This window comes from Hippopotamus amphibius, chromosome 6 (assembly GCF_030028045.1).
Source record: "Hippopotamus amphibius kiboko isolate mHipAmp2 chromosome 6, mHipAmp2.hap2, whole genome shotgun sequence".
Lineage (NCBI taxonomy): Eukaryota > Metazoa > Chordata > Mammalia > Artiodactyla > Hippopotamidae > Hippopotamus > Hippopotamus amphibius.
In genome coordinates, this window is record NC_080191.1 from 134,893,905 (window position 1) to 134,917,762 (window position 23,858).

Consider the following 23,858-nt stretch of genomic DNA (forward strand, 5'->3'; position numbering starts at 1 on the left):
CATATGTGCACCTGGCAGCAACATCATTCCAATTCCATTCTGAAGAAGAGTATATATTACCTGCAGACCTTCTTTCAAAATTGGCTTGAGTCGTTCTGTTGGTATGCATTAAAAATGAAAGCAGCCCCATACACTGCGGAAAAATTAAAATTCTGCCAATGGTCACTCATCTGCTTTTCTGTATGAACTCATGACTTTTTCCTTTTTTGCCAATTTCTCCTCTCCTCAGCTTCCTTTCCAGTACCCGATGGTATCATGGGCCTCAGGTCTGGCTTGGAATGGACATAAGAGGCCCAGCTTCCATGGCTCTAAGGGAATTTGTGATGACCTTACACCTTGTCCCTCCTCTCCCATAACACACTGCCATTGGTTTTTAAAGGGATTTCAAAAGGTGAAGCCCTGAGAATAAGCAATGATTTCCCTCTAGCTCACCAGCTCAGATCAGCGGGCACTTATTGCCTTGAGATTAGAAAGGTCAGTGACCTTCAACCAAGATTCAAGAGGACAAAAATGAGCAAGGACACCAGGAAAGCAACAGATGATCTGCTTGTATAACGCTGAGGAAATAATCACCATGGGGTGTGTGTACCATTATATGAATTTATGCCGTCTGCAAATGATCAGATTAGATGGAAGTTGCACAGCACCATGTTATGCAAACATAGTCATTATATATTCTATTTTTGAGCAACATCCTGAGACACTTAACAGATATTTAGCTGCAATAAGCTTTCTATAGATTTGTCATTGTTCAAAAAAATGAAACTGGGAATGTTACCTTACAGGCAAACGTGCTGTAGAAAAAGCCTTGGAAAATACAGGCGTGTCTCCTGTGCCCTCCTTTGCTTGTGGTGACCTTGAGCAAGTCATTTTACCTCACTGAAGCTTCAGTTTCCTCCTCTGTAAATGAGCATCAGAATAACTACACTGCGGTGTTTGTGTGAGGATTAAACAAGATAACAAATGTGCTTTTTGATTGATATTCATTTCAAATGTATATAATTTTATTTAACCACGAGAAAATGTTCATAATATATTGTTAAGTGAAAACAATATTATTCATAAATCAATCTAAATTTTGTAATTAGATATTCACATCATGGTATCCAGCCTGAATTTTTCCCTCAGACTCTCAATTTGTACCTGCAACTGCCCACTTTACATCTCTGCTTGGATCTTAGAATTTCCATGTCCAAAACTAAACTCCTGATCTCCCCAAGCTCCACCCAACCTTCCTTTCCTCTAGCATCCTCCATCTCAATTAATGACGGTTAATTTCCTCTATCTTTCCAGTTGCAAAAGCCAAAACTCAGGAATCATTCTTGGCTCTTCTTTTTCTCTTCTGCCCATATCTAATCTGTCAGCAAATCTCACTGGTTCTTCTTTCAAAATATATCCAAATTCCAACTGTTCCTCACCTCTTCCACTGCTACCTTCCAACTCAAACTCCCATCCCTCCCCCCGGGTTACTGCCATGGCCTCCTAACTGGTCCTAATGCTGTTGCCCTTACACGGCCTACTTGCAACCCAGCAGTCAGAAGGATGCTTTTAAACCCTAAGTCATTTCATGTCACTGTTCTGTGTGGGACCCTCCAGTGTCTCCATCCACTCGGAGTCTAAGCCAAAGCCTGTATAGTGGTCCAGCAAAGCCCTACCTGATCTGACACTCCCAACTCCTCAGTACTTCCTGGCCCTCTTCATTCTTCCTACCTCTGCTCACTCTGCTCCTGCCACATGGGCCTCCTGGGTGTTCCTGACACAGACCAAGTCCACTTGTGCTCCAGCACCTTGTACCTGCATCTGCCTACCTGTTCTTCCCCAGCCGACCATATGGCTACCCCTTCACCACTTTCAGGTCTCATCTCTCAAAGGGAAACTTCTCAGTGAAGTCTTTACTGCCCCCTGTTTCATATAGCCACCTCCCCCTACCCTATATTCCCCATTCCCCTTCCCTGCTTCATTTTTCTTCATGAAACTTATCATCATTTGACATTACTAACACTTGGTATGTGTATGTATATGCATATATGTATACACACACAAGCATTTATGTAATGTGTTTATTTGTTCACTGTCAGCCAGTCCCCACTAGCATATAAGCTCCATGAGGGCAGGGATCTCTGTTTATCACTGCTGTAGCCCCACTACTCAGAATGGTGCCTGGCACAGGAAAAGCTCTGAATAAATATTTTTGGAACAAGTAAGTGAATTATTTATCTATATTCATTAAACAAATGCTTTTGAACCCCCACCCTGTGCCAAGCATTGTTCCAGGAGATTGAATTACCACAGTAAATAAAATAAACAGAGGCAGTGTTCTTATGGAGAGCCTTTTCTCTTTCTCTTTTTTTCTTTTCCTTTCTTTCTTTCTTTCTTTCTTTCTTTCTTTCTTTCTTTCTTTCCCTTTCTTTCTTTCTCTTTCTTTCTTTCTTTCTTTCTTTCTTTCTTTCTTTCTTTCTTTCTTTCTTTCTTTCTCTCTTTCTCCTTCCTTCCTTCCTTCCTTTCTTTCTTTCTTTCTTTCTTTCTTTCTTTCTTTCTTTCTTTCTTTCTTTCTTTCTTTCTTTCTCTTTCTCTCTTTCTCACTATCTGTCTATCATCTATCTATCCCTAACTGTACTAGTATCTATGTATCTACATGTACATCTACATATATCAATCTGTTTTTCTATCTATCTATATATCTGCCTTCCTACTTATCAAACACTAGAAAGTGTATAGTGATGAGATTATGGGTGATTTTCCATGTTTGTGCTCTTCTGTACTAAGTTTTCTAAATCGATGGGTGATTGCTATTGTAATCAGAAACAACTATGTAGGTAGAAAAGAGGAGTGAAGGAACAATTAAACTCAGAGGAAAACATATCTCGTGCTTGTGTGAACTCAGTCAAACATCTGATGAAGCACCAAAACTTTGTATTCCTGGTTTCTGGTTTGTTTGGTTGGTTGTTTGTTTTGGCTGCACAGCTTGCGGGATCTCAGTTCCCTGACCAGGGATTCAACCTGGGCCATGGCAGTGAAAGCCCAGTATCCTAACCACTGTGCCACCAGGGAACTCCCTCCTGCTGTTTTTGAAGCAGTTGTGGCATTGAAATTAAGAGCAAGATTGCTGGGGACAAATTATCTGGGTTTTAGTCCTTACTAGTTATATGACCTTAATTAAGCGTTCTTTGTAGTTCAACTTTCTCATTTGAAGTTGGAAATATTAATAGTATCTGCTTTATAGGTTGCTGTGAGGATGGAGTTAATACATGTAAAGTACTTAGAAGAGTACAAGACACAGAACTAGTACTCAATCAGTGATATTATTGTTTTGTTGGCATTATAGCTATCTTTATTATTATTGAATAAAGATGGGGGTATTTATTCTCCAGGCCAATGCATTCACTGGCTCCTAGAAAAAAATACTGTTTAGAATTTTCTTCTCACACACAAATTTGAACAACTTATTCATAGTAATGTCTTCTATTGGTAAATTCATCGGGAACTAAAGAACAATTCTTAGAATAGGAGCAGTCCACCCTGAGAAGTCCAGTTCAGCTCTCAGAACCATCTCAGACATGGTCTATGGAAGCCGATTTTCCGGTCATATGAGTAGTGAGTCCGCATACTGCCTCCTGAGCTGCCAGAGAAAGAGCAGTGATGATGAATGTGTGTAATTGGCCCTCCAGTATGAATGCCTGGATGCCCAATGTAAAACTAATTATATTAACTAGAGAAATCACTACATTGTCTCAGAAAAAATAATTAATTTAACCCCAGATCACATTTAAAATTTATAACACTACTGTGTATCAGGTAAATATAGGTAACTCTTTGAGTAACTTATTCAAATGCCCCATAGTTTCACAAGTGGTTATACCTTATCAAGTTCAATCTTGGAGGTTTTAGTACTTTGGTAATTATTTATTTGTTCATTTGGTCCAGCCCAAACCAATAATATTACTGCTTGAAAATGTTTTCAGTTAGCATTGTCATACTCATTTACAAATAATCCAATTAAATCTGATCAAGCATAGTGCTTATTACAGGAATAAGTATTAAGACATCTGTGAATTCTACACTTCAGCCGTCATTTTCATTACAGTTAGGGATATTTACAAGTGTAAGGGAGGAAAAATTTTCCTCCTACCCTTTTAGGTTTTGTGACTGGCCTAACAGTAAAAATTGACTTAAGATGGATTACAAGAGAAAAATTTAGTTTTGTACATACAGAAGCCTATAAAGAGACTAAAGGCAGTCCAGCAGTTAAGGCTTATATACCATCTTGAGCTAAGGAAAGGGATAGGGGCCTGCGGCTTCAAAGGGGAGGAGGGTAATTCACAGGAAGATAAGAAAGGCAGATGTTTGTCCTGTCGTGCAGGTAAGTCTTCCAGATAAAAAATATCTCTGAAAAAAAAAAAAAAATCTCTGATATTAGCTCCTTTTCTGGGCCAGGCCCCCTATCTAAATTCTTTTAGACAGAGAAGTAAGAGTTTTTCCTGAGTCTGCTGGGTCTTGATTGCCTTCAGCTCAAAATAATCCACATACCAAAGTGCCACATTTTCGGATGGCATATTCTGCTCCCCTTTGCAAGGCAACTACATACTATGGTGCAAAATCTCAACATTAACCCATGTCCTTCAAGACTAGGATGCTCCAAGGCAAGGCTCCACAACTCCATTTCCATTTCCATTTCAGCAGCTAAACAGAAGTGACAAACTGCAAGTCCATTGCAGTAGCCTAAGTGTATTTTGCTTATATACTTGATGTTTGAACACTTATTTTCTCTCTGTTCCACACAATACTGAGCACTCTCTCTGTCACTACCTGCTCAGTTTTTGTAATTTTAAGAGAAATGCCTGGGTAGCATGCCAAATAGGGTACAGAATTAACAATCTGAAGGAAGTATCAGAGGCAATCTGTTCCATTTCTCTGGCTTCAGGCTGAGTTGGACGATTAAGAGTCTAAACTTGCACAGTCCTTTACCCTCTTCCGAGCAATTGAGATGTTTGTGTGATAAATGAGGTGTATTTGAACACCAGGGTGGAGTGCTTAGTTCTAGTTAAGCTTAGTCCATTTTTCATGTCAGCAGTTCTTCCCTCAGACCTCAGCTGAGCATGAAATCAAGACCTTTGATGAATATCAAATGGTCCTCAGCTCATGACAACATGTATCAGGAATTAATCTGGAGTAGGCGCCTCTCAGCACAGAGTCGAGGATGCCTCTGGGTGGTTTAAAGCTGCAACACAAATAAACATAGCCATCTGAATGGGGAAAGGAAGCAATGCTCAAAAATCTGTTTCATTAAAAGTACCTTTGTACTTAACTATCAGAGAAGGGGTGTCTAAGGAGAGATCATGGGAAGGACAACATTAAGGAAGGAGGTAGAACCAAAGCTGAATATAAAATACAATCCATTAGTGGTGAAGATGTGGCTTGTCCTCTCCTGAAATGAAGCATAAGAGTTACTTGAGGGACTTAGGAAAGGAAGAGGAAATTCAGGGTTTTTCTAGTATTTGTTGTCCTAGAGACAGGAAGCTTGCCCCAAATCTAGGCTGTGTAGTAAAAGAGTTAAGAGCAAGGCTATGGACTAACATGGCATGTGTTCATATCCGCCTCTACCAATTACTGTGTGACCCCAGTCAGTTTGCCAAAACTCTTGATTTCCCATTTATTAAATGGGAAAAATGGAGTCAGTGGTAGCAATGGTACCACTTCATAAGGGGTTGGGATGCTTAATGATAGAACGTGTGTAAGGTGCATGGTACATAAATAGTGTCAATAACCATTGGTTTCTATTCTCCACATAGAGTAGAATAGGAGACAAATGTGGGCAAGAGGCTCATCTTCCTCCTGACCTCAAGAAGATGCTAATTGCCATTAAACTTCCCTTAGCCCCACAAAATATCAGCAATATTATTAAGGCGCTTTTAATCCTCCCGGATTCTTCCTTTCCAATACAACTCTCCTAGCTTTGCACCCCTTCCCAGTGTTAGCTCTTATGCGTCTATATTTTTTCACAATTGTTAGTGACTGCATGCGTTTATATTTGGATATTTCGTTTTATTTTCCTTTCCATCTAGGCTCCTGCTGGGCCATGCCTTGTGCTCTTTTGTCTGCTGTGACTTGGGGAGTGACTTAGGGGCCAGGACAAATCAAGCTATTTTGTCAGGAAGAGCCTGAGCCTTTCATCTTGAATTTCAACTCCTGATTGCTCATGATTTTGCAAAGCACACAGCCCCAGCCTCACCCTTCCCCAGATGAATTAAAATAGACAAGGTCCCAACCTTCAAGAGTTTACAATCTTGTACAACCCAAACGGATGCAGACCAGACATGACCCAGGCAAACAAGTTTTGAAAAATTGCAGAAATTAAATTGTATGTCCAGACTGAGAAAGCACAAAGGGTGAACACACGTCCAGCTTGGCGGGTTGGGCTCGCTGTTCAGAATGGCTGGGACAGGAGGGGGAAAGATTTCCAAGATTTCTCTTTCTCTCTGTTGAACACTTAATATTTTGTTCTATACTTGGCCTCTGATGTAAAAGTTAATGAAAGATAGAAGTTCTTGGTCCTCAAGAACATGCATGCAATATGGCATTTTCATGAATACTGAAGATGGAAAATAGCAAACATTTATGGTCTACAGTTTCTCTTTTGAGACTGTGTGTTCCCTCCTTCTCTCCTATCATGTTTAAAATAAATGACAGGATGAGAAGAGGGTGGACTTTGAATAACTGAGCAGAAACTGAAAGTGTAGAAGGATGATGATAGAGGATGGTGGAGGGAGAAAATGTGGAATTATGGCTTAGTCACTGATTTGTAGTTTGTCTCCTGTGCTGAAACATGAACTCCTTAACAGCAGGGATGCTGGTGGCCTTGTTCAAGTTCCCTGTACCTAGAAGAGTGCTAGTCCACAGAAGGTGCTCAGTAGACATCTACTAAAGAATAAGACAATAGAGAATAGAATTTTGACTTCCTGAGGTTGCAAGGTTGATGAAGTTGGGCATGATAGCCTCCCCCGCCGCCCCCACCAACCCCCCCCTGGAAGGTGGAAAGTGTACCAGTGGAGCATCCAGCTCCCAGCAACATAATATCCTCTAAGGTCACTTGAGGGAGAACTCCAAATCAGGATTTGAGAACTCTCAGCGTCTCATTCTTTAAATGAACAGGAAGAACACTCCAGAGCCTGCAGCAAAGACTGCGGCACTGCCATCTGAGGCTACGTTTAGAGCTATAATTTGGAATCATTACCTAGTTGGAAGGGAAATCCAGTATCTCTGCATCTTAATTTTGTTTTATTAACATTCAAATAGGAAACCCCTCTGCTCACTGTGACATCTCATGTAGCATATAGGTTGTGTGTGTCTCATTTTAAAGTCTTAACTGCATTTACATTTAAACCACATGGATCTCAAAATAATATTATTTAGGGCTTCCCTGGTGGTGCAGTGGTTAAGAATCTGCCTGCCAATGCAGGGGACATGGGTTTGATCCCTAGTCTGGGAAGATCCCACATGCTGCGGAGCAGATAAGCCCATGTGCCACAACTACTGAGCCTGTGCTCTAGAGCCTGTGAGCCACAACTGCTGAGCCCACACACCGCAACTACTGAAGTCCGCAACCCTAGAGCCCCTGCTCCACAACAAGAGAAGCCACCGCAATGAGAAAACCCACACACTGCAATGAAGAGTAGCCCCCGCTTGCCATAACTAGAGAAAGCCCATGTGCAGCAACGAAGATCCAATGCAGCCAAAAATAGAATAAATAAATAAATAACAAAATGAATCTTTAAAAGAAAAAAAGAAGAATATTATTTAGCTACTGAGAATAAGCATATAGTTAGCAGAAGAAAGGGATGTGGTCCCTGGAGTATTAGGGAAGCAGAAAGTCATAATTGTGTCATTGTGGCTAATCCAATACCTAGGCAGGCTGATTAGATTCTTGAATTTAAATGGAAAAAATTCAGGGATTTCTATAGTTCATAAAAGTCCTTTGCATGAGTGGTAAGTGTACCTGACAGTTCCCCTCCCCAGTAAGTGGCACCTCAGAGGCCTCTGACCACCTTAACACAAATCATCTATTTATAAAAAGAAGCTGTGTGGAGAATATGAAAAATCAATCCCCCCCCCCTCAAAAAATCGATAATTCAAAAATTGCAGCTGGTGCTATTTTACTAGCTGGCAATTTTGCAGAGACATTTCATTTTCCTTAACAAATTGCCAAATGGAAATGGCTATAGCACAACACCATGAAGGCATAAGAGGGACCCAGTGTTTAATCCCTCTACCTCCCAGCTTCTAACACTATGGGTATAAACCAGAAATGGTGAAGGAACTCTGTCATAATTCATCTAAAAAGCTAGGAGATCTTCCCCCAGCCCCGCTCCCTTTTCTTGAACTTTAAAGATCTTTTAGCAAAAAATGAGCAAAATTTCCCTAAAATTTTTGATGGCAAAATTTCCCTAAAAAATTTCCTTTTCCCTACCCTGAACACCGGGGGTCAACAATCTCCTTTCCTCACCAAAACTTTTTCAAGGTTGTGTTTGTGTGTGTGCTGCGTTAGTTACACCTGAGCTCTAACTGTGAAATGAAAGGCTCTAGGACTTATGGGTATCATGAAAACAGATGGGATGGTAGCAGGGTAAGTTGCCAAATTTAGCAAAAAAACCACAATTGCTTCGTTAAATTTGGACCTCAGATAGATGAATCACCAATAATTTTTCAGTATAAGTATCCTGCACATAATACTTTGGACATACTTATACTAAAAAAATTATCTGTCATTTGTCTGAAATTCAAATTTACCCAGGCATCGTCTATATTATCTGGCAACCCCTGGGCGGAGTAGTGCCCTGTGCCCCTGAAATCTCAGTGAGTCCATCTCTACATAAACACACCTGCTTGGCCACCTGAGAGGGCCAGAGTGTCTTCTGATGAAGACCCTTTGTTGTCTTCTACCACTCTTTGTTGTTGTTTGAAGAGAGCGTCACCCTTTGCTTTTTTATCTTTATTTGCAAATAAAGTTTGCCTTGGAAAGCAGCTCAGTAGAATGGAAAGGGCACCCATCTTGACAACAACATGCCCTAGATATAATTCCCACTCTGATATCTATGTGCAGTGTCACCTCAGACTAATTAACCTAGGGATGATAAATACCTGTTCTGCACACCTCCCAGGTGGGAGTGAGAGTTAAAAGGGAAAATAACAGTACTAACACAATGCCCAGAATACAAATCAATGTACAGTCTGCCCCTTAACAAAGAAAATGCAGGAGTTATTATATCTCCAAACTTCTTGGTATAGCATTGATGAGTGTCTTTTCCTGCTATAGCCCTTTCTTTGTTTCTTTGTTTAATATTTCTATTGATGTATAATTTATATGTGGTAAAGTGCACAAATATTCAATGTACAACTTGATAACATCTTTTCATCTGTATGCGCTCCTGGAGCACAAGCAGATCAAGATTTAACATTTCTGTCTTCCCAGAAGCTTCCCTCATACCTCTTCCCAGTCAATGCCACCCCCCCAGAGGTAACTGCTATTCTGACTTCTTCTACCATAGATTAGTTTTCCCTGTTCTGAAAGTTCACATTTCTTTCACATAATATTATATGTCTGAGATTTATCTGTACTGTTGTATCTATCAGTAGTTTGATCTTTTTCATTCCAGGATGACATTCCATTATATGAATAAACCATGTTTTACTTATCCATTTTATTGTTGATGCATATTAGGGTTGTCTCCATTGAAATATTATTAGTAAAGCCACCCACCATGAACATTCTTCTTCATGTATTTTTGTGAGCAGATGTATTCATTTCTCTAAGATGCATAAGAGTAGAAAAGCTGGGGCATAAGAAGTCTATGTGCTCACTCTTTCAAATTCCAGGTGGAACATAAGTGCACAGCTTGCATTGTAAACTTGCAAATGTTTTTTTCAAAAGAAGAGGGAGGTAGGCAAGAATTAAATAATAAAGGAAAAATTGAAGGAACTGCTAGCCTAGCTTCTTCACCAAACCTCACCATACAAAGGTACATGATTTAAACTGTAGGAGAAGCCCCTGGATTTACAGGGAGAGTTTCTCTGACACAGTTCAGAAAACAGAATCCGCAGAGAATCTTGAGACTTATACACTTAGTCACATAGGAGTGATGTAGTTAATTTAATTTTAAACAAATATCATTAAATTAAACGTGGTAGTTTTGTTTTACATAAAATTTATGTTCCAACCTTCACATTCATTTGTCTTACATCCGTCTTAACAGTATTTTTGTCAGTTCTCAAGTTGCTCCATTACATCATAGAGGATTAACTCTTAGAAATAAAATAATATCAATATTTTGAAGACAAGGTATTAAAGGTCAAAGATATACTAAATATCATTAATGTTGTTTCCCCTTTGGAAAGAAAGAAAATATATTGAATTTTATGCAAAATAAAGTTCTCATAAACAGGGACAATAGAATGAGTTTACCTTGTGTTCCCTCAGGCAGTTTGTGCCTCTTCCTGCAGTTTCCCCGTCTAGGGGTAAAATTCTCCCTCCTGTTAGGACAGTGAGTGCTGCTGCATTTTCAGCACTAGGAGGGGAAGAGGACTTGACCTTGAGCTGGATCACTGCCAGCACTCACCCACCACTGAGATCAGTGCTAATCCACACAGGTCTGGGCTGTTGGAGCTACTCAGGGAAGGAGGCTTGTGGGACAAGGTCGGGGAAAAGAAGCAAAGACCAAAACAAGAGGTCATTCCAATAAAACTCCAAAAAGTTAAGAATGGGGTTGTAAAGTAAAATCATTTGTAAATTCTTGTGAAATGTACTATTCTGCCTAAAAGTATACTTCTTTAAATTTGTGATTTCTAATTTATTTTTTATTTTAGTATAGTTGACTTACAATATCATGTTAGTTTCAGGTGTAGAGCAAAATGATTCAGTTATATACATAGAATATATATCAAATATATAAAAAAGAATATATATATCTATTCTTTTTCAGATTCTTTTTCCATTATAGGTTATTATATTGACTCTAGTTCCCTGTATAGTAATTTCTTGTTGTTTATCTATTTTATGTATGGTAGTGTGTATCTGTTAATCCCATATACCCAATTTATGCCCCCCTCCCTTTCCCCTTTGGTAACCATAAGTTTTCTATGTCTGTGAGTCTGTTTCTGTTTTGTAAATAAGTTCCTTTGTACTATTTTTTAGATTCCACATATAAATGCTATCATACAATATTTGTCTTTCTATTTTTTTTTTTTTTTAGCACTGAAATAATCAGTAATACCAAAAGCCCAGTGCCAGGATTATAAGATTAAGCACTCTGAGGACATGTTTATAATGCCACAGGGCACTAAGAGGGATGAGGGCTCTGGCATGGTATCTGTTCTTTCAAAACACATCTAGCAGGAACTGGTGTACAGGACTAAACCAGGTCCCTGGAAAGGGAGGGAGACCAGAGGCAAAAGAAGCTGAGGGTTGGTCCCTGACCTCTAGGATTGAAGAATTAAAGCCCTCCTTGAATTGTGCCTCTCCCACCGTCCCCCTCAAAGAGTTAGGGAAGTTGGTTAGAGAGTAACATGGCCCTGGGAGACAGCACACCTGGTTCAAACCTCAGCCTTGCCACTTACCAGCCTGTGACTTTGCAAAGATTAACCTCTTGAGCTCCAGTTTCCTTATCTGAAAAAGATGGGCTCTACAGTGGCCACCACTGAATGACTGGGAACATCAAGTCATATAGGGAAGTTCATTCATCAAATGTTAGTTCCTCCCCACTCCCTTACCCCACCCCCACCCCCCATTCTGTTTTTCTGCTCAAATACCCTGAGCAGGTCAGTACTCCCTCTCTTCCTCTGGAGATCGTCTTGCCTGCTGACACTGTTGTTTCACTTCCTGAGACGTGATTCTATTTAGAGAAAAATAGAATACCTCAGACTGGGGTCTACAATAGCTTTTAGAAAATTACAGAAATGCAATTTGAAATGGGTGTATTCGGGGTAGATTTTTCCCATGGGAAAAAGAACCTGGGGGAACTAATGTTTAAATTAATTGCAATGCTAATCAATTTTAGTTAAACGCAATTAAATCTGCCCCTCAATTTTCACAGTATTTTGCATATGATAAACACTCAGTATAACCAGTAGGTGTTGAAATAAATTATAATGGTCATTCTAACTCTGTATGCACCATAAGCAGAGCCCAAGACAATTTTCCTTACAAAAACTATTCTTAATAACCAGAAGGCAATGAAACAAAAAAATGGTGAATTTTAAAATCTTTGCCTCTTAGAGAATATTCAAAATGGTATTGAACTGATTTTATTGCAGCAAAGGGTTGATAAAACCTTGTGATTGTTTCATTTTTTTCATTCATTAAACAAATATTCATCAACCATCTATGCCAGACCAGGCGCAGGGTTTAAGATGAATTACTTACAGCATCTCTGTCCTGGAGGACCTCACCAGTCTCTGGCAAACGAGAGACTTAGTTATTTATTATAATAACAAAAGGTGAAAAGAAACATTATAGATTGATACAATATACAGTTCTTCTCTCTCAACTTTTACCTTTCTTGCAAGTCTTTGGCTACTGGAGGGCAGCACATGCCAGACTTGTCATGAGCATTTAGTAAATGCTTGTAGGCTGAATGCATATTAGCAGAAAGGGTAAAAGTTTTTTATTATAAAAATTATATTATAAAGGGTAGTAGCTGGCCAGTTAGCAACTTCCTAACTTGGAAAACACAGGCAGCCCTGAGCTTCTAGGCCAGGGCTTCAAGTCAACTGAGTAGCTGAAACTGTTTCCTTTTGTTATTTCAACCCAACAGAACAGGCAAATCCACAAAGCAATTTTATCTACTGAAAAACAGTTACAGCTGGGTGAGGGAAGAATGTCACAAAAGCCTTGGAAATTTCCTTAGAGCCAGGGTATATGAAACCTAGGCAGATTTAATCACTCTTGCTGTAGTCAGTCCTTAAATGGAGAGCTTAATCTCATTTTTATTTTCCATAAAGAGAGGAGAGGCTTCAGGAAGTAAGAAGCAAAGCCCCTCCGAGTTCAAGGGAAACCTTGGCAGTTCAAGAGCAAAAGGAAGAAGAAATGCAAAATAAAGCTGAAGTGCTTTTCAATCTTTGTATTTATATACCCTTTTAACACGAAATATAAAGTGTAAAATAATTGTCAGTTACAGAATAGCAAAAGAATTTATGTTAAAAAAAGCACACTAAGTTTTTAAGATAAGCTCTGTTGTCAGGCTGTGTGATAAAGATAATTTGTTTCCACCTTGTCTATGTCTCTCTGAGACTGTGTGTATGGCCACAGTAAGAGGAATGTCAAAGGTCTAAATATGAGGCCCTTCATGGTCAGCAGGCCTGGAGCAAATGGCCTTTCCAGCCCCCACTGTGATAGGCCTTGGCAAGCAAAAACAAAAGGGATTGAACTTACCTCAGGGATTGATCAGGGGAGGGCTCTTAAAGGCTTCTGTCTGATCTGTACAGGCCAGACAAGGGATCGGCTCCGTGGCTGTGTCTGTCCTGTGTGAAAATGGGGTGTGTCATTGAAGATCCAGGAGAAGGAAGCAGTGAAGAGGAGCCAAATGGCCTGGGGTAGACTCTTGGCACTGCCTTCACTAGGCAAGTTACCCAACCTGTCTATACTTGAGTTTCTTCAACTGTAAAAAGAGAGTAACAGTGGTACCTACCTTATTGAGCTGTTGTGAACGTTGAATGACTTAGGTCTTAAATATCACTCACCAATAGGCAGTAACCAGATGCCTACCAGCTGTGTGACCTTAGGAAACTCATTTAACCTCTCTGAGCTTCAGTTTCGCAAAGAAGAAAGCAGTTGGATGAGTCTATCCCTGAGAACCTTCCTGTTCTTCAACGCTTTGATTCTATGACTCTGCTGTGAACATGCTGCCTTAAAGTAGGAAGAGAAATAAAGGGATGGAGAGAAGTGAAAGACTAACTTCTGTTTCCTTTTCTCACTCATTTTGGCCATGAATTCCTGAGTTACTTCAGTGTTTGAACCTCATTCTGAGGACATTTTATAATACTTGCCTTGGGAAGCTTGATTTGTTCATGACAGTTTGCAAGGCAAGTATTTGTTTGTCAAACATCATTTTTTAGAAGGTACACCAATAAGGAGGTTTTATTCCTAGCACTAGATAGTTCCAGTCCAAAAGCTTTATGTGGGAGAATTATAGCAGAAATGTCAGCCTTTATGGTCCACTGCGTAGAGAACTTAAAGCAGGACTCCATCGGCCGCAAGCCCTCAGCATCACTGAGTCCTGGGAGCCAGTCCCTTTGCCTTTCCCACTAGGGATGGGTGGCAGAGCGCATCGGTGGGTGAGTGACACAGACTTCAGCCACATTGAGACAGACGTGGGGGGCGCTTACACCTGTTTGGCCTTGGCCAAGTTACTCAACTTTCCTATGTCTCACTTTCCTTATGTATAAAGTGGAAGTATTAACGATACCTACTTCAATAAATTATCGTAAAGGTTAGATTTTTTTTAAATGTAGGTTAAGTCATTAACATGATGTTCAAAGTGAGTGCTCAGTAAAAGTGAGCTCTCTTGATAGGCAACATAAATTTAAAATGTTAAACCAATGTCACTCCTGTGTTATAAATATGCAAGGGTTATATTCAATATGTAAGTCTCCCTAACTTCTCCCTTTGTTGACCATTGCACTGACATAGTTTAGTTTTCTGTTTAGAATAGGTTAAGACAAAATAATAATAAAGTAACAATGTCTTGCATTAGACACTTTACAAAGCAATATTACATGCATTATCTCCCATATTCCACAACCCAGATTTCTTCAAACACGAAAATTAACTCTAGTTTCACAGGGCTGATGAACGGCAGAACGGGGAATAAACTGCGGTTTGCCTGACTCTCTGTTCTTTGTGGAAGTCACAACTGTCCTTTGTTGAGCTTACAAAGCCCATCCATATACAGCATCTCATTCCCAGCTGCTCTGTGATAGAAGATGGGCTGGTGTTAGGGGAGGACATTGACACTCCAAGAAGTTCAATGACTTTATGAATGTCCCATGGCCAGTGAGGGGCAGAGATAAGACCAGAACTTGTTCATTGTCTAGTGACACAAACTGAAACATAAATAAGCAAATCAAAATAACATAGTAAGTGTTATAACTCTTTTTTAAATGAATTATAAGCCATATGGGATCCCAGAGGCAAAAGAAAATAGTTGTATGAGTGTGTGTGGTATGTGTGCAGATGTCTGTCATCCAAGGAAGGATTCCCAGAAGAAGTAATGTTTAAATTGATATTTGAAGAACGAATAGGCAGCAAAGTAGGCACTTGAAGGAAAAGGAGGCAGTAGGGAAACCATGTGCAAAAGGACAGAAGTTCAGAATAACTTTGCCAGGATGGCAGGAAATTCTCTGTGCCCTGCATTTGGTGTCTTACATGCTGGGGATGCTTTCATTTATGCTTTTAACAGTACTTTATTGAGCATCTACTGTGTACAGGGCTCTGTAAACTTGAGGTCCCAGTAACCTGTTTAGCAGGGTATCCACAGACAATTGGAAATGCCCACATGGAACTCAGGCATCCTGTGAACAGTAGCAGAAGGCACTAGAGTGGATGAGGTCACACCCTGGAGAAGAGAGCAGTGAGAGAAGGGAGCAGAGCTGAGGACCAGCCCTGGAATCCAACATGAAGCGGGGGATAGAAGATGAAAGGTAGCAAAGATTAAAAAACAAAAGTCAAAGACTGCAAAGGACAATCAGGAAGGAGAGGATGAAAAATACAGATGAGGTCAACGCTATAACATCCCCTAGAGGAGTTAAAGAAGGTAAGGACAGAAAGGCAACCATAGGGAAAGACTTGGGAGGTCACCTCTGGTTTTAATGAGTACGGTTTTACTGATGTGCTGGGAAAAGAAGCTAGAACAGTTGTTGGCTGATGAGTAATGAGAGGTAAATAAGGAAAGAATCTGAGATCAGATGACTTCAGTAAGCTAGTTGGGGAGAAAAGAGAGGCTTTGGGGTAGCCAAGACAATGGGAGAGCTCAAGACACAACTGAGGGAGGTGCTTTTTTTTTTTTTTTTTCTTTTTTCTTAAGAGTATAAGAGACTTGAGGAAAACACAGGCACTGCAGATGAGAGAGGAGATAATGATAGCATAGGGACATGAAGAGATAGTAGGAGACGTGATCAGGCACATTGGTGGATAGAATGAAGGACCCTTTCTCCCCAGATAGGGGTAGGTCTCTTGTTTCGTTGCAAATGACCACAGAAACAGAAATTAATCACTGGTTTGCAGAATGAAGCAACCTGCTTAAACAAAACAAAGGAAGTGAATTGGCTCAATAACTGAAAAGTCTAAAGGTGGATCTAGTTTTAAGAGCAGGCGGATCAAGGGGATTAGGACTTAATCTCCCTTCATTTTTTTAGCTCTGCATTTCTCTGGCTTCATTCTCAGGCATGGAGGCTGTCTAGAGGTGTTCTCTTCCCATTTGAATAAAGTTATCAGAACTAATTCTTATTGGCCAAATTGGATCACATGCCTTTTCCTGACCCATGATCCGAGTTAAGGGGATAGAAGAGCTGAGTGGCTTAGGCAGGGTCATGTGCCCTGTGTCTTGAGTTTGAAGTGGGGAGAGCCCTTCCTAAGCCACATGATCTGAGGGTGAGGGAGTTCTTGAGGAGAATCGGGGTTGCTGTTGGCAGAAAAGTAGGCAAGGATGTTGGGTCAGAAAAATAAATAAATAAATAAATAAATAAATAAATAAATAAATAAATAAATAAATAAATATTTAAGAAACAACCCCCCAAAAAACCAGGTGTCCACTACTGCTTGTGGCCAGGAGATGAGGATGCTTTGGAGGAGGGGACACTGAGGAAGTCCAGGCTAACAGCCTTTGTTTCACATGTGAGGTAGGAGGCCTGACTCGACAATTCTGTATAAGCTTTGCAGCAGCCTCCACGGATCCCAGCACTCCCACCCACCCACCCCTTTCCTCAGGAGTGAGGGGGAGTGAAACTTGACAAAGTGAATTGACACTGAATGAAAGAAATGCCTATCCTGAGATGGAAAGAGCTCCCATGCAGAGGTGGAAATACATGTGGGTGTGATGAGGGATGGTGTAGCGGCGGCAAAGAAAACACAAGCCATGCCAATAAGGAAAAATAACTTTTCCAGTTTATTACTTATGAAAAAAAAAAGCGCCCAGTAAAGTTTCCAGAAGAACAAGCTACACTCATGAAAAGTGCTGAGAAAAGCTGGTTTATTCTTGGTGTATCTTCCTATTTTTATAACTTACCTCAACTCTTCTTCAGACAGGAGTGGTGGGTCCCCATAGTGTTGGGTGGCGAGAGACACTGTCAGTATAAATAATCATGGGGAAGTCTCCAGGGAGGTGCTATGGAAGGTGCTGGTGAGTGTGGGTCGTTAGCCTGCCTGGCTTTCTGAACAAGGAGGATTAATGTGCGTGTGGACATGCAGAGAAGCTTTATCTTCAGAACACATTTCAGAAATGAAAAAGCAAAAAGAGCTGATTATGAGGAAAATGGATTTGCTGGGACCAAATTGTAGGAACAGACCTGGGGGCAGAAGTAAAGGTTACAAGCTCTCCAGAATCTGAAAGCCTCAGAGCTCAGAAGTGGAGATTGCATATGTTTGGGTCTGCCAACTAGGGCACCTCCATGGTCCCAGAACAAATTGGGGAGGAAGTAGGACCAGGAGCCATTGTTCTGAGGAGCTGCCCCACCCTTAGAGTCCACAGAAAGAAGGCAGACACGTGCCTCCAGCCCAGGTTTGGAGGAGGCCCCCTGACCTTGCTCACCCCAGAATTTTGCCCCTAGAATTTGGGCATTGAGCTATGGATATTTGGATGTCTCCAGAAAACCTGCTCCTTCAGATTGACCTATCTCCTCTCAGCCCTTCTGAGCCAGTTTCAGCCCTGCCTCTTCCATGGACCCCTCTCTGGGCATCCATGTTTCAGGGCTCCCTCATACCTTCTCAGAATTCCAATGGTGGATCCTTCATTTCATTGGGTCCTTCTTCACTGCTTTCCCTTCCATGTGCATTTGCCTCATCTCCCCAGTGGGGCCAAAGAATCCTAGAGGGCAGTGTCCTTGACTGGTTCTTTTGGGCTCCCTAGAACCTAGCACAGTGCCTGGCAGGTAGCTGATGCTCAGAACATGTTTATTGGTTGCATGCTCCCTTACCTTAAGGGGGCTCTGAGCTCAGGAGCTAAGAGGGCCAAAAGCTAAGCCAGCCCCAAGTGAAGCCAGGAGTAGAGGACCAAGGACAGAAGGAGGGGGACGTAGGAGAGAGAAGTATCCCCAACACCTGGAGCTGCCGTGGAGCCATCCCAGAGTCAAAGCCTGTCTCTGGCCACAGCTGCTTCTGAGACTCCCCAGAGCTGTAGGAGGTCCTCGTCTGCAGGGCTCATGCTTCCTGTGGGATTTCCAGCCAACCACTTGCTAGGAAGGATCTGAGGGGGGCTTGCTGATTCATTTGTTTGAACCCCTCTGAGAATTATTCCGTGTGAGCATTCCATGGCAGCACTGTGAAGGCAGGTGACACTCCTCGTGGGAGAAGCCAGGTTCCTGTTCACGTCTGAGCTGAGTTTTAAAGTGCCACCCATTAGTTCTGTGAGCTACCTCCAGCCATTCATTCACTCATTCATTCAAGAAATATTTCCTGGGCCCCTGTTACATCTGCTCCAGACACTGGGCATAAAGCAAAAGCAAAATCCAGCAAAAATCCTTGCCCTCGAAGGGCTTACATTTTAGTTGGAGGAAACAGATCATAAAGAAAATGAGAAATGTGTACTGTTAGGTGAAGCTAAGTGCATAAAAATAAAATAAAGAAGGTGGATGAGGGCATTATTGTGGGAACTGTATTTTTTAACAAGGCAGTCAGGGAAGGCACCCATGGGAAAGTGACACGAGCTGAAGGAGGTGGGAAAGTCAGCCATGTGATAGTCTGGGGAAGTGTCCAAGGCAGGAGTATGCCCAGCATGTTAAGGAAAAGCAAGGAGTTGGGGTGGTACTACAGAGGGAACCAGGGGAGATTACAGAGGGGCCAGGTATGGAGAGCTCTGTATGCTTTTCATAGTGGGAGATGGGGATTCACCAGAAGTTTCTCAGCACAGCAGCAATGAGCTCTGACTTGTGTTTTAACAATATTCCTCTGGCCAGCAAGTAAGAGAAAGGTTAAGGGCAAGGAGACTGTTGTGAGGCTATTGCAATGATCTAGGAGAGAGATGGTGGCAATGGAGGTGGTGGAAATAACTCAGACTCAGATATATTTTGAAGGAAGAACAGGAAGAATTTACTTCCAGATGTGTTGGGTGTGGGTGTGAGATGAAGAGAGCAATGAGGACTGATGCTAGTCCTAGTCTGTTCAAGCTGCTGTAACAAAATACCACAGATTGGGTGACTTATAAACAAAATTTATTTTTCTTAGTTCTGGAGGCTGAAGTCCAATATCCTGGCACCAGCATGGTCAGGTGAGGACTCTCTTCTAAGTCGCGGACTTCTCTTTGTGTCCTCACATGGTGAAAGCGGGCAAGGGAGCTCTCTGGGGTTTCTTTTATAAGGGTATCAGCCTCATTAGGTCATGAAGGCTGTCATGACCTAATGACCTCCCAAAGGCCCCACCTCCAAACGCCATCACCTTGGGCATTAGGATTTCAATATACGAATTTGGGATTTGGGGTTTGGGTGGGGCACAAACATTTAGATCATGACAGATGCTGAGTTTTTAGCCTGAGGGACTGGAAAGATATGGTTGCTCCAAGTCTTTCCAGCAAGTTCCATTTCCTACAGCCTGTGTTTCTGGATATGGAGGTTGCCATTGCAAGCATGTCAGCCACTGGATAGGTGACTTTCTGCTTCCTGACACCTTCCCATCAGCTGAGATCTCTCAATACATCTGGTTCTTCCCCAGTGCCTTCCTCTCTATCCTCCATTGCCAGGGAAGAGAACAAAAAACAAGGTGACCAACATGGAGCAGCTTTGTTTTCTCAGCCAGCATGGATTATAGAGAAATACTCACCATCATTCTCCTTCAGAGTGGCTTGATTTGGTTTGTGAATCATGTATTCTGTACATGGCCAATATTTATTTTTGGAAGTGATATGCATTCCTTTTGGTACTGAGGATTCATCTGGGAAGCCCTGAAGCATATTTTGAATCCTTTTGATTTAAGAATACTAAAGTCTAAGCTCTCAAAACGGCACAAATAGTTCACAGAAAAGCAGGATTAGATCCCAGTCTCCAGGTCAAAAAAAAAAAAAAAAAAAATCCTAGCCCACTTACTGTATGAAATCATTGCTAAATTGAGTGTAAATTCAAAGATGAATAAATAAAACCTTAGAGAGATTGGCATCTATGGAGAAAGGTGAAATAAGCTTCCCCTTTTCCTCCTTCCTAGAGACACAAGCACACCAAATAGACCTGGTCCCTGCTCTTGAGGGGCACTCTGCTGAGGGAGACATTGGCCTCTAAGTTAACTTATAAAAGGAAGTGGGAAGAAAATCAGTTTTAGAAGAAAACCATGAACACAGAGTTCTAGAGAAAGGAGTATTTTTAAAATGTTTTTTGATGTATGATTGATTTACAATACAGGTACTGTGTTAGTGTCAGGTATACAGCATAGTGATTTGTGGGGTTTTTTTTTTTCCAGATTATATTAAATTACAGATTATTGCAAGATATTGGGTATAATTCCCTGTGCTAAACAGTAAATCCTTGTTGCTTGTCTATTTTATGTGTAATATTGTGTATCTGATAATGCCATACTCCTAATTTGTCCCTCCCCCTCCTCCCTTTCCCCTTTGGTAACCGTAAGTTTCTTTACTGTGTCTCTAAGTCTGTTTCTGTTTTGTATATAGATTCATTTGTATTATTTTTTAGATTCCACACGTAAGTGATATCATATAGTATTTGTCTTTCTCTTACTTTGACTTACTTCAGTAAGTATCCTCTAGGTCCATCCATGTTGCTGAAAATGGCAACATATTCTTTTTATGGCTGAGTAGTATTCCATTGTGTATACCACATCTTCTTTACCATTCCTTTATTGATGGGCACTTGGGTAGCTTCCACGTCTTGGCTATTGTAAATAGAGTTGCTATGAACATTGGGGTGCATGTATCTTGAGAAAGGAGTATTTAAATCTGAGTTTTGGGACTAGGGAACTTTGCAGAGAGGTGGCAATACTTGAGCTGGTTAGTTAAAGAATGGAAATTTTGGCAAAAGGGGGTAGGATATTTTAAACTGAGGGAACAACGTGAGAGCTGCCACAGCAGGTGGCAGTTTTAGAGAACAGCCCTGGTAGCTGATATAGAGGGTTTCTGGAGGAGGTGAGGAGGTGGGTCAGAAGGGGAGTGAAAGGTCTCTTGTGGAGAGGACAGTCATGTTCACTCACTGCTAAAGCAGGGGTGCGGTCCTCACAGTCGGGCGTTCTCATGTGGTGCCCTCCAAAAAGACACGCAGGCAGGGAGAGGCTTTGTGGTAGGGCTCCCTCCTGGGGTTTTTAGGGAAGCGTACGGAACATCTCATCTAACTAAGTCAGTGCACATGGAGAGAAAAGGCGATTACCAGCTAGGCCAGAAACACAAAGTAAGGAAAGGACCTGGTCTGGGGAAGGCGAGCAGCTTCAGCCGGCAGGACACACAGGGAACTGGACCAAACAGACTCTTCTACCTCATTCTTCCCTGTTTATACCAAAATCCTTTTGTATCTGGAAAAGATAGGGCCTGGGTAAAATTGGGAAGGCCCATCCACTCATCTGATGTGAGGAAGTCCCCAAGATTCCAAAAACTACCCCATTAATCTCACATAGATGCTCAATATTTCATGATTTATTCCTTTAGCTTAAAAAAAAAAAAAGATAAAATTCAAACTCTTGAGGAAGCAGTGCAGCCTGAAAGAACACTGGATCTAGAGTCCAGAAACCTGACCTCGTTTGACTCTTCATCCAAGTAGGTCACCTCATCTGTAGTTTCCCGACAGACTCCTTCTAAAATCCTGGAGAGTATTTCAGTCTCCCTTGATTCCCAGGTTCCGGTCAGATTCACTGAATCAGAAGCTCCAGAAGCTGAATTCAGTTCCTGCATTGTATAGGCTTTTTGTGGTACTCAGTGCTATTTACTGGCTATTTCCAGTCCAGCTCACTTCGGGGAACCAGGCAGAGTTGCATTCCTTGGCCCTTTTGCAGTTGTGTGGGGCTCTGTGACTGGTTCTGACCACTGAGCTGTGAGTGGAAAGGGCCAGTATCTGCTCCCGGCTGAGCATTGAATGGGCAGGGTGAGATAGTCCCCCATTGCCTTTTCCCTTTGGTACTGGGATCGGCCACTTTTGGGGTCTCCGAGTTACCACAAGGAGCAGAGCACCCTGCCTGCCTGCAATAGATATGGAGCCTGAGTGAAAAGTAACCCTTGTCATAATAAGCCACTAGGATGGGGAGCTTGCTGGTTAGCACAGCATAACCTGGCTCAGACCAACTGATAATCATCCTCAGGTGATTCTGATACAGCTAGCCTGACACTGGGCAGGCCTCCAAGAACCCCGGCTAGGTAACCTTTCAGATGCCTTCCAAATCTAAATGTTTTTGGTCCTGGAAGCAGGTTATTAGTTATTAACCGCTGATAAGATGCTAATTGGCCATCAGAAACAACTTTCTAAGGTGTTTCTGCTGAAGAATGAGAAGTCTGGGGAGATCAGACTGGTGAATATCTAGAGTAGGGTGTACAGCAGAGCTCTTAGAGCGCAGCTATGGCTGGGAGCAAGGCTGGACGCATTCCCAAGACTCAGATCACCATTGGGTCGAGGACCGACTTGGCAGCTAGAATTCCTACCTTTACCATCTCAACACTTCTTGGCACTAGAAATTTTAGAATGGGTGGGTAATCTGCTTTGGTGCGGAGGGGGAGTTGTTCATCATGGGTGAAGATAGTCCTTTAAAATTCTGTTGCCTGGAAACTCTTTTGTGAGTTTGAGGCCTAATCTCCTTAGCACCAGAATTTGGGTCACCTCAGCCCTCTTTTAGGGTGAGCAATCATCCTGGTCTTCCCAGAACTGTCCTGGTTTTAGCACTGAAAGCCCCATGTGCGGGGAGACCCTCACTTCTGGGCAAAGTGGGACAGCTTGCCACTATACAGGCCTCGTTGTTTCTTTCTAATAACGTCACTATGAAGATAAACTCTCACCACCCCACCCCCAACCCACTCTGATCTCTGATTGTTGGCAAAGTTAGATTTCAAGATCTTCCCATGTGCTCTAGCTCAAGTCAGGAAAAAATAAACCCTCAACAGCTTCTGTTCTACAGAAAGAGGTTTACAGATTTCAATATGCCAGCCAAAGAAAAAAATATTCTCAGCTTGAGTCTTGTGCCAGCTTGATAGGCAATGGCAGAGATGGGTGGTTTCCAATGGAGTTTTTCGCCCCTGAGCTGGTTTTGAACCTCACACCTCTGCCACTTGACGGCATCCAGGTTTCCAGACGCTGGCAGGGATGCCACAGTCTGTCACCATCAGGGCTGCTATGAATTTTCCTGTTCTGACAACTAGACAAGATGTCTTTTGAAGAGTGTTTAGTACTTGGATGGCTTATTTTCAAGATAGATGAGCCCCAGAGTAGATTTGCTTCAGGAAATATTAAATGTTAGAGACTGGTCTGTATCCTGCTTGAAGAGTCTGCTTAGTTACACAGTTAGATGCTTTTTGTTCTGCAATTGAATCAATGCACTGACCTTTTGCTGTAAATAGTATTGGAGAACTGAAGGGGGGATGTTGGGAAATGACTGCAACCCTGAATGGTTAAAGCTGATACAGCATTTGCTTCACCTCTGGCTTATACAAGGCATTATGAAGTGACTACGATTATATTGAACTTTA

General features: G+C 41.7%; 1 protein-coding gene and 1 long non-coding RNA gene across 2 annotated transcripts in view; one reads left to right on the plus strand and one right to left on the minus strand.

The window, feature by feature from the left end:
- Nucleotides 1-13,509, minus strand: part of LOC130855786 (uncharacterized) — a 46,378-nt gene extending 32,869 nt beyond the window's left edge. Inside the window, exon 1 of the long non-coding RNA XR_009054374.1 lies at nucleotides 13,421-13,509. This is a non-coding gene — a long non-coding RNA (uncharacterized LOC130855786). The remainder of the gene's footprint in view (nucleotides 1-13,420) is intronic.
- KCNAB1 (potassium voltage-gated channel subfamily A regulatory beta subunit 1) overlaps nucleotides 1-23,858 on the plus strand; it is a 254,952-nt gene that overhangs the window by 86,393 nt on the left and 144,701 nt on the right. The window lies entirely within an intron of this gene.